The 14,960-nt window shown below is 38.6% G+C and overlaps 1 long non-coding RNA gene across 1 annotated transcript in view; it reads right to left on the reverse strand.

Moving 5' to 3' along the window:
- The window catches only part of LOC103891463 (uncharacterized), a 44,683-nt gene that overhangs the window by 16,822 nt on the left and 12,901 nt on the right, over positions 1-14,960 (reverse strand). Inside the window, exon 6 of the long non-coding RNA XR_008509692.2 lies at positions 5,760-5,848. This is a non-coding gene — a long non-coding RNA (uncharacterized LOC103891463). The remainder of the gene's footprint in view (positions 1-5,759; positions 5,849-14,960) is intronic.

A 14,960-nucleotide genomic window follows, 5' to 3' on the forward strand; every position in this document is an offset into this window, starting at 1 on the left:
GTTTGTTATGGGTCTGCTAGCCTATAAACCAAAAGAAAATTGGTCTGCCCTCCATGTACAATAGTGGAGAAGAAGCAGGACTACCATAATAAGGGCCCATTTGGAAAAGAGGCTGGAAAGTGCACAGTCATCAGTACTAAAGCACACAGTCATCATAGAAATTAGGCAATTCTGCTTGACAAGAGTAGCAAAGGCTTCCTATCTTGCCATGGGTAAGTTCCTTGGTTGGCCGATCTGGCTGAATTTGTTTATTCTCTCTGGAAGGATCTACCGGAGTCCCTCTTCCCCTCCCCTTCTGGCTCTCCCCTCCGATGTGGCTTGGTAAAGATGCTCTTCCTAGGGCTACACAGCATTCAAAACCAACTTGCTATTGGTGTACTTTTAGTAACCAGGGACTATTTTAGGGGTTTACTAATCATAGAGAATCTGGGGACAGTCTTAGGGAGAAGAAACTTCCTTGGAAATATAGTTCCCTTTAAACTTAGAACAATTTTGCTTTATTTGCTCCTGGTAAAGTCCGCATTTAAAAATAACAGTCAGCTGGGCGCAGTGGCTCATGCCTGTAATCCTAGCACTTTGGCAGGCCAAGGCGGGTAGATCATTTGAGGTCAGGAGTTCAAGATCAGCCTTGTCAACATGGTGAAACCCCGTCTCTACTAAAAGTACCAAAATTAGCCAGGCGTGGTGGCGGGCGTCTGTAATAATCCCAGCTACTTGGGAGGCTGAGGCAGGAGAATCACTTGAACCCAGGAGGCGGAGGTTGCAATGAGGAGAGACCATGGCATTGCACTCCAGTCTGGGCAACAAAAGCGAAACTCCATCTCAAAAAAAAAAAAAAAAAAAAAGTAAGTAATAATAATAATAGTCAAAGATGTTATCCAGATGTGGATTTCAAGCCTGAGGAACCTCCTCTTTCATGTTCACGACTCCATGCTCTGCCCTTCTTTCTTGCCCTGGATTCAATGGCTGTTGTCCAGAAGCAGTTAGAAACAATCAGTTCCCAGGGGGAAGAAACATCCCGGATCCCATCACTACTGGCAGGCTTTGTGCCTTCTTCCAGTGGAGCACCAGTATGTAGGCTACTATTTGTCAATCACCATTCATAATTGCTTCAAGTTTGAAGGACAGAACCAATTACCTTCAGGACTCTTTTCACCATAACTTGTAGACCAAAGTCAGGGAAAGATTCTTTAGAAAATAAAGGTGTTTCGGCTGGGCATGGTGGCTCACGCCTATAATCCCAGCACTTTGGGAAGGCGAGGCGGGTGGATCACTTGAGGTCGGGAGTTCGAGACTAGCCTGGACAACATGACAAAACCCTGTCTCTACTAAAAATACAAAAATTAGGCCAGGTATGGTGGCAGGTGCCTGTAATCCCAGCTACTTGGGAGGCTGAAGCAAGAGAATTGCTGGAACCTGGGAGGCAGAGGTTGCAGTGAGCCGAGATCATGCCACTGCACTCCAGTCTGGGAGACAGAGTGAGGCTCCATCTCAAAAATAAATAAATAAATAAAAATAAAGACAAGGGCGTTTCTTCCCTTCTCTGCTTGTAGCTCAAGTAATTCTAGTCTGGTGTCATCTCTTCAGTCAGATTTGGCTGAAGGTGGTAGAGCTAGTACATATCCATATATAAAATCTTTGCCATCATTTCTCCTTATCGTATAACCTCATTTAGCCAATTACCTGCATTACCAGTAAAGCAGGCAGCAATTAAATCAAATGTTCTGCCACTACCTAACAAATATCACCAGCTTTCTGACTTAAAGTCTCTAGGTGCTTATTACCCAAAGCCCCATTTCTATTTCTCCCACAATTTTAGTTTCACATTTTAGGATTACTGAAAGCATCCCCCTTCTAGATACCAAATTTTGTTATCAGTTTGATATTATATTTAGCTCTGAAAGGTAGTAAATTGAAAAATAGTAGTTTGAACATATTAATGATTTTGTTTTTTCCACAAAATCAGAAGCCTAGATTCAGATCATCCAAGCTGGTGCAGCACTTCACCCCTGCGTCAAGTTCTTGCTCCACCTCCAGAATTATGTCTGTCATTCAGAAGGTGAAAGGCAGAATACGAGGGGTATACACAGAACTGATCCAGTCCCTGTAGAGCATGACTGAAACCCCCTCATTCAAAATAATAGTGATAATAATGAATAATAAAAATTGTAATTTTTGGTAAAATGTATCAAGATATCACCATAAGAGGAAATCTGATAAAGCTACACTCAGATACATTAAATTCAGATTTTTCTGTAACTAAGTGTTAATTATCTTTTTACTATAACTGGAATAATTTCCAGAGAAATCTCTGCATTCAGTTGCCAAGGGCAACACTAATGTCAAATTTTTGACTTTGGTAACCACAGTAGAACTTTTATAAGATGGCTTATAAAAACCAAAATTATCTATTGATGATTGGATAAGAGACCTGATTCAACTTTATGGTCTTATAGCAATTTCTGCATTTTATAAATTCAAAAAGAACTGCCCAGCTGGGATGCAGTAATTTCATTTTCTCTAAAATATCAGTGTAATCACATAAAAGGGAAAATGGCCCCAGGAGAAGTTCTCTTGCTATTAGCAGTAACATATATAAAACTCTTTTCAGAAAAGGGCTGTTAATCATGTCTTGGAAAGGGCCCAAAAAGTCATTTATGCCATCTTGGGTGGATAAATGAGTATTCTAACCTTAAAAATATATCCAAGGAAGAAGTTTCAAACTCTTCTTCTGTTGGCTTAATTATTACGGGCACTGCTTTGGAGCGACGTTAAAAAACATTGATGATGCAATTCTTTCAACAGGTATTTATTGAGCATCTACTGTGTTTATAACATAGTAAGAGAAACAATGAAATATGAGATATGGCCTTTCACGGCAAAGAGATTATAATGTAGGTGAAGAGATAAAACATGAAGAATGAAGAATTTGCCATAGAGAAAGATATGAAATGACCTAAAAAGAAATCCTGAAGGAAGGTGACTCTGTTGGGCTTTAATAATCAGAATTTCGAGCATGAATCTCAGGAGAGAGAACATTCCCATGCATCCAGTTTTTATCAAGTTCTCCCTAACTCTCACCCCTGGCACCTCTCTTACCCCTACTTACTTTTTGTCTCCTTTCTTGCCTTGGTTCAAGCCTCTGTGGTTTTCCACCTAAACTATTATGATAGATACTGAATTTCACTCAATTTCTCGGGGTTTAACCACCAAAGTCTTTAGCAACCCGTACTCATCACTATAAGAAAGTGATCTTTAAAATACTGATATGATGGCTTTTTCCAGGCCTGGGATTAGGGGAAGACAAAGGAAGCCTTGAGTATAAAATTTAAGTGGCCTTAGAAAACTCAGTAACTAAGATGACTAACTTTTTAATGAAACATTTTTTAAAAATCAGAATTAATGCAAAAGATCCATGATGAACAAAATGTCAAAATTTTAAATAAAAATAAGATCTGACAGTGCTGTGCCAAGCCATATCAGAGCCTGAGACAATAAAAATGTATGTTCCTAGAGCCATGTTTTTATGTGTTTTTAAAATGGTTGTTTTCCAGAATATTAAAGTAACTGAAAAAATATTGAAAAGTTGAAAAATAAGTATATTAGAACTCAACATTATTTTATCCAAATATTTTATTTTTAATAAACAACATTATAATTTTAATGCTTTGGTTTTAATAAAAACAAAGTCATCAATTCAACAATTTTTTTTTTTTTTTTTTTTTTTTTGAGACAGAGTCTTGCTCTGTTACCCAGGCTGGAGTGCAGTGGTGCGATCTCGGCTCACTGCAACCTCTGCCTCCTGGGTTCAAGCAATTATCCTGCCTTAGCCTCCTGAGTAGCTGGGATTACAGGTGGGCGCCACCACGCCAGACTAATTTTTGTATTTTTAGTAGAGATGGGGTTTCACCATGTTGGTCAGGTTGGTCTCAAATTCCTGACCTCATGATCTGCCTGCCTTGGGCTCCCAAAGTGCAGGGATTACAGGCGTGAGCCACTGTGCCCAGCCAACAATATTTTAAAAATGTCTTTCTTGCCTTTATGCCTTTGCTCATAGTACTACTTCTGCCTGGAGTGCCCTTGCCCAAATGTATATCAGGCAGATGATTATACATTTTCCAGAAATAAGCTTTTCCTGAACCACCCTCCCCTCCCCTTTATTCCCCAAATCAGGCAGAATAGACCATTTTTCCTTTGTGGTTTTCACTGTAGTCTGTACTTATCTCTATCAAAGAACCAGTGGCATTTCAGACATATGTATCTTATTATTTGCCCTTTCTAAAATAGGACTACCTTATATACACCATGGAATACTATGCAGCCATAAAAGGGAATGAGATCATGTCCTTTGCAGGGACATGGATGGAGATGGAAGACATTATCCTCAGCAAACTGACAAAGGAACAGAAAACCAAACACCGCATGTTCTCACTTACAAGTGGGAGCTAAACAATGAGAACACATGGACACAGGGAGGGGAACAACACACTGCGGCCTGTCGCAGGGGTCGGGGATGGTGGAGGGAGAAAATCAGGTTAAAGAGCTAATGCATATGGGGCTTAATACCTAGTGATAGGTTGATAGGTGCAGCAAATCACCATGGCACACGTTTACCTCTGTAACAAACCTACACGTCCTGCACATATATCCTGGAACTTAAAATAAAATAAAATTTAAAATAAATAAAAAAGGCAGGTATTGCTTTTATTCATCACGGAATCCTTGGTGACTAGTGTGATGTCTAAGACTCTGTAGGTACTTAATAATATTTGTTGACTGCCTGGATTAATGGACAAACAAGGGTGAAAAAGTGATAAATATAGTCAAAGAAAAGTAAGTAGAAAAGATTTCTTGGAAACATAGAAGCTATTTTAGATAAAGCCAAACATTTATGTTTAAACTGCAAAAATTCATAGTAAATTACTACAAAATAGACAAGTCAATTTAATTAGTTGGTTAATTAAATATACTTAATTATTTAGCAAGGCTAATCTGTTCACCCTCTATTGAAGGACAAAAGAACTTCAGGCAGGGAGACAAAGTAAAAGTCTATTGTAATAGTTTGTGTCTGACGTGATAAGGGTCTATAAAAAAGTTGTGGAAGAGGAAAGGAAAAGCAAAATCTGGATGAAAAGTTATGAAGAATTATTTCATTGGATTTGGTAAAGAGAAGGTGGAATGCCATAAGAAATAATTACATCACAGTGCAATTTGTTCTTAAATTTGACATAGCTAAAGCTTCAGGCATTGTTCAAGGCCAAGGTCCTTGTCAACATCTAGGGCCATTTTATCTTTTAAGCCCTAAGGCACCGTGCCATACATAGTTCCATAAGTTTTTCATGGACCCATAGAAGTGTTTTAAGACATTACAAACAAAAAAAAACATTGACTCAAAAAAAAAACAGGAAAAGAAAATTGCAATGTTGAAATGAACAAGTGTTTGATTCAACCTCCACAGAAATGTTTGAAAGATTAAAAATATTTTATTGGCCACACAATATTGCAAGGAAGACAGCAACATTGAAATTACAAGTGTTTAATTAAATGTCTCTGGATTGTGACATAGGTCAACTAGTTGAGGGCAACTCCATTCAACTCATGTATATATTACATTTAATGTGGAATGAGAGCATTTTAATATGTGTAATAAAAGATAAGAGAGTCTCCAAAAGTAAGAGTTCATAGAGACTATGAACTATCAAAATAACCTTGTCTACACTCCATGATGGTTCTTATCACAATGATCATTATTTCTGTACCTCACAGGTGGATTCTGAATGGTGGGTCAATGTCCATAGGAAATGGCTCCAATTGTCTATACTGTTTTCTAAGCATCTGGACCTGAACCCTAAATGAGAATGTAAAATGAAATACTGTATTACTCATTCTATTTCTTCAAAGTTTATATTGTGTTAATTTTAAAAAAGCAAAGTTTAGAGTATGTTTCAGGCTGGGCACAGTGGCTCATGCCTGTAATCCCAGCACTTTAAGAAGCTGAGGTGGGCAGATCACTTGAGGTCAGGAGTTCAAGACCAGCCGGGCCAACACGGCGAAACCCTGTCTCTACTGAAAATACAAAAATGAGCCGGGAGTGGTGGCACGTGCTTGTAGTCCCAGCTACTTGAGAGGCTGGGGCAGGAGAATTGATTGAACCTGGGAAGTGGAGGTTGCAGTGAGCCGAGCTCACGCCACTGCACTCCAGCCTGGGTGACAGAGGGAGACTCTGTCTCAAAAAAAAAAAAAGTATATGTTTCAATGAAAACAGGAAAACAAATGCTATTGATGGTAAATAATCACATAGTAAATGTTTCTCAGTAATTGGCATTTTCAACACAAGAGGATGAGCTGAATTTATCTGTAAGTGCTTATGCAATGCATCCTTTGCTTTTACCCTGTCAAGAATGGGGAAGCTGGATTTGGATACAATGGATGGGAGGTACACCTAGCTTGAGCTTAGTCATTATCAGAATGGTCCTTAAGATCAATAACTAAGAACATTAACCAGTTCTTTAAACTGTCTTGTAGTGTAGCATCCACAAATTGCTGCTCCTATGCCATTTTAAAAAGCCTGTTCCTAGGGACTTTGTCTTAAACAATGTAAACAATCAATTTACAGAGCACTGATCTTCTTCAAGTCCAGGTGAATTCTCACTGTGACAGTGGCATGTAGAGGTGGAAGGCCTGGGTCCTACCTATGGAACCTCAGCAGGTGTGATTGTTACACTGGAGAACACCAAAGGTGAGCTGCACTGTAATTCCACTGCAGTGAGCCCTTGTCTGTAGTAACTAAAGTCACCTCTGGAAATAGCTATTTATACACCATTTTTCAGATGAGTAAATTTTCTTTAAGCAACTGTACTGGCTGACTAGGGAAATGGAAGTTTAATTCAAAAAGAGAGAAAAATAGGCTTTGCTTTCAAGGGGATTTGACTCTGTAAAAAATGCAATTTGTATTTTGAACCATTTAATTCTGGTTTTCTTTCCTAAGTTATCTGAACTAAGTTAATCTTAGGCATCAAATTGTTGGAAATACTCATTTGCTTGGTTTGTTTTATGCTGTCCCCGCAAAAAGCTTACATTTTCCTAGAATTCCTACTAATAGTTTGTCAGAAAGTCCATATATCCACAAACACCTGCCTCTGCTTGATATTCACTCTTTTTCTCCCTCTTACAGATCAAACAATTAAGGCACAGTGATTTCCCCAAGGTCACACAGTTCTTGGGTGCTAAAGCTTTTACTACACGTTCTATTTTGTGGCTCCGGTCAAACGATTTTTCCCACCTGGGTCTCAATGTACCCTTAGCTGTTTCTTTTATTTCTTCATTCCAGTTTTGAAAAGGCCAAATAGAACTGTTCATGTTAACATTCAACAAAAACATCTGTTACAGGCAGTTACTGACTGACTAGTAATATTCATCTTCTCTGCCAGATCTAAATTGGACCTGGGAGAATTTCCACATTTGCTGGTAAACTATTAAAGGCTCCATGTTGGGGCATTTTCCTGAGAGAAGAAATAGCTCACATATCTCTTCTTAACGCCTATGAAGAAAATTGCCCCCAGATGGGTAGACTGTGACTTCCTATGGGAAGGAAAGGAGGATTTCACAAAAAGTGAAATCTCTCTTGCTTTGGCTATAGCGTCAACTCATATCCCACTGCCAAATTTAGCAACGATGTACACCTGTATCCACATATTCTGCCTCCCCTCGTTACAATGGACAGGCTGAATCCACTCACATCTAATGTCAGCCGTTCCACTTGTGTGCAGAATCCCTTTCTTATTCCCCAGCTCTCCTTCTGTAGCCATTCCTTTTCCCCTGCACTATCAAATTTTTCATCTCTCCTGGATCCTTCATATTAGCATACATAGAGGTTATCTCTCCCATTTACAAACAAACTTTTATTTCATATCCTCTCTAGCCATGTCCTGTTTTTCTGCTCCCTTCATCATGAAATTCCTTCCAAAAGGTCATCTGTGCTTTCCGTTTTCTTCACCTTTTATTCTCTTCTCAGCCCACACAAATGAGATTGCCATCTCGACAGCTCTGCTGAAACCAGTCTTAACAGGATCGCCAAAGCCTAGGGTGACCATATGTTCTTGTTTGCCCAGGACAGTCTCAGCTTACACCTATTGTCTTGGCAAAATTATTAATAACTTTTCTCTCACTCTTAAAAAAACATGGGTTGGAGTATAAATTACATGGATAAAAAATCATCCAACCAATGACCTCCATCTTGCAAATCTGACTGTCACTTCTCTGGACTTCTCTTTCTTAACCTCCATGAAGTGCTTCTTGTGGACTTTTAAATGTTGGCATACTGCCAGGCTTCCAACTCAGCTCTCTTCTCTCCTCTCTTGACTACCCACACTCTCTCTGTAAGTTATCGCACCCAGTCCTATGGCTTTGGGCACCATCTGTATTCTAATAACTCATGAATTTGTGCCTTCTCTACGACCCCTTCTCTAAACTCCAGACGTACCTTTTCTGCCTGTTGGAGAGTTCCACTTGTATGCCTAACAGGGATCTAAACTTTAACGTGTCCAAAACAGAACTTTTATTTTCCCTCCATCCTTTACTTTTTCTTCCCTAGTGCCCCCATTCTCAGCTGCCAGGTCAAATATTGTGTCATCCTGTTAGTTCTCACTTTTCTTCACAACCCATATCCAATCCTAAGCAACTTTAATTGACTGCCTCAAAACCTATCATCCACCTGAGTATTCTCCATCTCTCCTTGCATCCCCACAGTCCGGGTCACCCTCCATCCTTACTAGGAGTACCAATAGTCTTCCTGTGTCTATTCCTGCTCCTCCACAGAGAAGCCAGAGTAATACTTTCCAATTGTGTATCAGATTATGTTACTCTTCAGATCATGCCCTCCAGAGACATCCCATAGAGCAATGAGAATAAAATCTAGACTTCCTCCCATTACTTAGAAGGCCCTGGTTTCCTCCATGTCTTTGATCTCATTTTTAATCATTCTCTCCTTGCTCTCTCTGCTCTGTCCATGCAAATGGCCTTTGTGCTGCAACTCAAACACACCAACCTTCTTCCTGTCTCGGAACCTTTGACATTGAGGTCCCCTCCACCTGAAGAACTCTTCTCTGGGCCCCCTAATGGCTTTGCTCTCTCACTTCCTTCAGTTCTGACTCCCCAGCTATTAAAGCATCCCCATCACTCTCAACTCCCTCACAAGGCTTCATTTTTCCTTCTAGCACTTATGATTCCTCCAAATTGTACTGCCTTTTTATATGCTTATTTTCTATCCTCCCCATCATAATGTAAGAACAAGGAATAGAACAAGGGGTCCTATCTGTGTTATTAATCCCAATATTCAGAGTGTCTAATTTACTATGACTATATATTAGATGCTCAACCAACATTTTCTGAAGGAATGAGTCACCCAGTTTTCAACTGAGTGAATTTTGAACAGTCCTCACTTCATCAAGTATCTGCTCCCTTCGGAATTTGTGGACTATTTTGTTTCATTGTCTTCATTTTTTAGATCTGTCTAGTTGAATGATACTCCCACAGCCTGTAAACTCCCAGAAGGCAATGATTGAAGGAGCCAGTTAATCTAATTTAGCCTCCAAAGAGCTGCACATCAGGGTGCCTGACTTTCTTATGTCCGTTTTAGACAGGCAAACATATCCATGTGACTATAAAGACAAGTGAAGGTCTCATATCTCAACAGCTCTAGACTCTCTTCCCTGCTAGTTTCTTGTTCAATCTCCACATAAATCTGAATTGGGTTTCACATCTGATTCTAAATCTACCTTTAGGTGAGGGTTGGAGTCGGAGATAGAGTGAGAAATACACGTCTACTTCCCCAACTCCCAAGAGAGATGAAAACATACTGAAACTGTCATAAGAAGAATAGTCAAGAGTATATATTAAATCATTTATGTATGTCATGTGGAAAAATAAAAATAACTATCTTAAACCAATAGAAATAGCTATCATAACTACATCTAAGCAATCAATATCTCCTTCTCATCTTCAATTTTTGATATGGGAACCTGTTTCCCTGAGGGCTAGATGCTCAGTTCTCCCAAATGAACGCTTAATTCTCCCGTGTGCCTTGCTCTAGACCACCTCTCTTAGTGGCTTATAGGAGTGTGCTCTCTTCCTGAAAGCCCAAGGCCAAGCAGTGACCCTTTTGCTGGCATTGAAGCTGGGACAAATGAAGGCCTTTGCGGATTGTACAGAGTCATCTGGGCACATCCAGAGCTTTGAAGTGCTTCATAATATGGTAAATATTGCAAGTCAACAGCTATCTAGATTGCAATATAAATAAGGTTGATTATGACAAAATATTTTAGTATAAAGACATCAGTTTAACTGAAGAAGTCATAGCTATCAGGCCTCACCATGACTAGGATGAAAGATCCTTCAAGACTGCCTGCCACCTCCACCCTGATTCTACATTCCCCTCAGGAACCTTCTGGCTATTAATTTGGCTTCCCAATTATTCTGAAACTAGAAAGGAAGTGTCTTCGTGTGACTGTCCCCAAAGTAAGTTAATAATTGGTCATGTGATCTTTGCTTTTAAAATATTTATTCCTTTTAACACAGTAATTTTATTTCCTATGACACTAATAAGCAATATGGTGAAAAAAAAACACTTTGCATAAAAATGTTTATAACAGCATCATTTATAATGGCAAAATTTTTGGAATAACAAATGTTATATATCTAAGAGTGGTTTAGTAAAACACTTGACTCATTCTTATATATGCTGTCATTAAAAACATATTTTAATGTCTACATAATGACAGAAGAATGCTCACAATATAACGTTAACTGAGAAAAAAGAATATAAAACTGTTTAGTATGATTCAAAATTTATAAATGTTGTATGTGTGTGGGGGGTGTAAAATACTAAAAAGGTACCAAAATATTAATAATGCTTGGATCAAATGATAATTTTAAAAACTATTCTTATTCTACTATATATTTTTCTATCTTATATTTTTTGTAATTTCTAAATTTTGCATGAGTATATTATACTTTTTAAATCAGAAAACTGTGCATAAATTTACATCTACTTAAGTAATACTTTAGCCAAAAATGATTTCCTTTCAGAGACATACCACATTTTTTCTATACATTTTCCCCCATCAGAAAAGTACATTAACTTTGCAGAGGTCACTAAACTCTAAGTTAGTTATAAAAATCATTAAGGATGGAGTCCCTGAGAATATGCAGTTTTAAAGTGTTATTTAAGTGAAGGCATAAATACCATAGTTCAGGAAACTGTAAGAATTTTCCTTGTTAAGTGTGATCACAGCGATGAAATAATACAATTAAAATTCTTATTCAAAATCTGATGCCCAGATGCCTATAACTCCTCAGGTGCTTGAGGAGTTAATTTCCAGAAAAATGAGTAAGTAGCATGAATTGTGACATATCTATTCTCCTACCCCTCCCCCCATCTCTGAAAATATCCAGAATTTGCTTTAAAAGCTATGCAAAAATGGCAACCCCCCCAAACAGATAAAAAAGATCAAGGGAGGGAATGAAAGATGAAGCAGCAGATGAGATAATAGACAAGATAATTACAGAGCTTTAAAAGCCTTGGATTTATTTTTAAGATGTAAGAGCTCTATTTAGAAAAGCCCATAGCTAACTTTATGTGAATCTTGAATGAATTGTTCTGAAACATGTGAATAGTAATAAAACGAAGGGAAGAAGAGTTCACTTTGTTTTCTGTGCAATGACTATCCTGATTGTCCCCATGGCTAAGGTGGCCTGGTGACGTTCTGTCCTTTACATGAAAGGTTAATGCGACTGACTTCCCCATGGGCAGATTAGGGCTTGGGGTTTTGTAAGACAAACTATTTGCCTCTCTCTGACTTTTCACCATGGCCCACAAAATAAAATTGCTGTGGTTTTAAAAGAATTAAGAAGCATCTTTCTGTCTCTCTCTTGCTTTGCAATAAAGGAATAGTAACATCTCAGTTGTGAGGTCAAGAACAAGCGAAACCTTTTCTGTGCTTTTGTTTTTAAGCTGGTCTGTTCTCAGATAGTACTTGCCCTTTTCTCTGGAATTTGCCCATTGGGCACATATAGCATTCTCTCCATGCATAAACCATTCTCTGCCATGCTCTGGCCTAGAGCTCTAGGCCAGAAGTCTTCTGTTTGCACTACTTTGGGTTGGATGGGCAAATAGTTACCCATGGCCTGGATGCAAGGTCTAGTGAATATGTAAAAGCTGATCTTTTGGCCTCTATCTGACTCAGTTGTCTGTTTTTAGGTGGTTCCTAATTAGGAGAGAGAAAAGAGTTTGACTATTACTTACTTCAGAGAACCCAAAAAGGCTGCATTTCCTTGAGTGGTCTTCAACTTATACTGACATGTCCACATTAGTTCAGAATGGATCTCTCACTTAGGTGACAAGATAAGGCTATATATTGCCAGTATTGCCAATCAAATGAAAGGTTGAGGTTTAGGCCACAAAATGTATTCTAATTGGTACAATTTATAGGTATAATTTATCTGAGTGCAGGGTTCTAGAAAACAAAATCTCAGCATTATTGGGAAGGACAGATTGTCTACTGATGACTTTAGGATTAGAGGAAGCACTGTGGCTTCTTGGAGAAGAGAATGAATTAGGAATTTATTTTGAAAAAAAATCATTTATAAGGAATTTTAATCTGTCACAATCTAGAGTCCAAATCTGAGTGGCAATGTTAGGCATTTTCAGCAGGAGACTAATTTAGAGCCACATTCTTTGAGTGTGTGGAGATGTACTTCCTTAAGTGTAGGTAAACAATTTACCTTTAAAACTAAACAGAGTGTATTATGTCAGTCTTGGTCCTTCAGGACATAGCTGCTAAGACAGAAGTAAACAAGCAACGGTTTTATTGGCAGAACCGTCTGTGTGAAAGAAAATGGGAGACCGTATGCAAGTCTGGCACTGAGTGTAGGGGAAAGAAAAGACAGGTTGAGTAGAAGCATCTGAGGTAGCAAGGCTGTCAGGGAGTCCTGTATCTCCCAGGAATGAGCCTGCCTCAGTATCCCTGCCCCATGAAGCCAATGGCTGGAATCACCCTGGGAAGCATGGACAGGCACAACTCACAGGTGTGGGGTTGAATTTTAGAATGTCCCAGCTGGGGCCCTTGGTCAAATCGCTCCCCGTCATTGGGGCCTGCAAAGCACATTACCAAGGCCACCTGACCCAGGATTTAGTAACCAAGAGAAACAAAACTAGACTGTTTTCGAAGCTGCATTTCCACTGTAATTTGCTAACAGTACTCCACCAGTGGAATGTTTACTTACCTAGGAAGCAACTGATTGAGAAAATCACTATTTTTGGTATGTCATGTACATAACTGAGAAACAGTCAAAGGAAAACAATTTGCTAATGAACAAGACAAGCTCAAGGGGTATTCAGAATTTGCCAAGAATCATTCCATACTGTTTTTTTCATCAAGGACAGTGTTTGCTCTGAATACTAGGTCTATTACCTGCTAAATTTCTGAATTCCCAATATGTGGTGTGTGTGTGCGTGTGTGTGTGTGAGAGAGAGTGCGTGTGTGTGAGAGAGAGAGAGAGTGCATGTGTGTGTGTGTGAGAGAGAGAGAGAGATGCATGGTGTAAGAGAACTTAGGAGAGAAGCAGAGAGATTTGAGATCCCTAGAGCTCAAACACATGTCAGTGTTCAGTCAATAGCTAGCTGGCACATGTGGAGCTAAATTTAAACGTATGTTTTTGGTTTAAAAAACCTTGTCCTGACTGCCAGAGGAAGAGAGGGTCTTAAAGTTTGCTTTTAACCATCCTGAATTTATAATAGGGTGTTCATATGAAGCAAAACATAATAAAACACATTTATCGGAAACACATTTATGTTTGTACCAGAAGAATAGGGTCATAATAATCTATCTAAAAGTTTTATGGGGGATTATTCTAGGCATTTATTTTTCAAAGCTTTTGCATATTTCACATAAGCCTGTGTAATGTAATTTTTATAATGGTTCCTCAGATATATCATTTTTACTATCACCAAGATCTTTTTTCATCTGAGTGAATGAGGACGAGGTGATGTTTCTTTGTTGTAAAGTTGAGGATCTGAAATGGTTTATAGGGTACAACCTCATCAAATCTCTTGATTTTGCCATGCAATGGGATGGGGCACAAGTGTTCTCTAAAATAGGTATGCTAGCTACATAGTCCTGTCCACATAGAGTCACTTTCTGATCACCAAGGTAATCCAAGAGCAGAATATCTGGTCTTCAGAACTTTTCACCCTCATTTAATAGCTGTTTCTCAGTTGTGTGCCAGCATTATACCCTTCGCTTCACTTGATGAAAAATATTTAAAAGTGGCTATGTGAAACATACTGTTTCATATTGCAGGGATATTGTTGAGGCCATTGTCTATTATATTAAAATATCCTCTCCTTGGAGAAATTTCTTCCATCTCAATTCTTGGAAGTATTGTGTTTTTCCAGCATACCTACAAATGCTTCCTTCCAGGCACTTTGAGTCTTGATTCTGATCATGCTTTTCTCTTCACTTTGGCCAATGGGAATCTCAAAGGCAAATTCACAACTAAACTTTAATCATTGTGCAGACATCTTAGTACACATGTCTGTGTCTAAAATTTACCCGTATTCTACTCTAGAAGAGTTATTTGTTATTTTACCTTAATATGTTTGTCTGCAGTCCATAGCGATTAACTTTTGGAAAAAATATATGGTGTAAGTAAAACAAATGTAAATTTTCTGGAGTTTTATAGTAAATGTAAAATCAAATCTAATTCATTTCAGATCCCCAAGAGACTTTCTTTTTTTTCTTATGATCTGTAGGACTGAAAATGACACTGTAGCTCATCTCCTAGAAGAAGGCAGTTAATTAGCAACACAGCATCTTGTGAGGGATCACATTTCTGTTTTACTGAAATGAGACTGTGAGCTGATTTTGACAATAGATATACTGATGCATTCCATGAGTGCATGC

The sequence above is a fragment of the Pongo abelii genome, chromosome 13 (assembly GCF_028885655.2).
Source record: "Pongo abelii isolate AG06213 chromosome 13, NHGRI_mPonAbe1-v2.0_pri, whole genome shotgun sequence".
NCBI lineage: Eukaryota > Metazoa > Chordata > Mammalia > Primates > Hominidae > Pongo > Pongo abelii.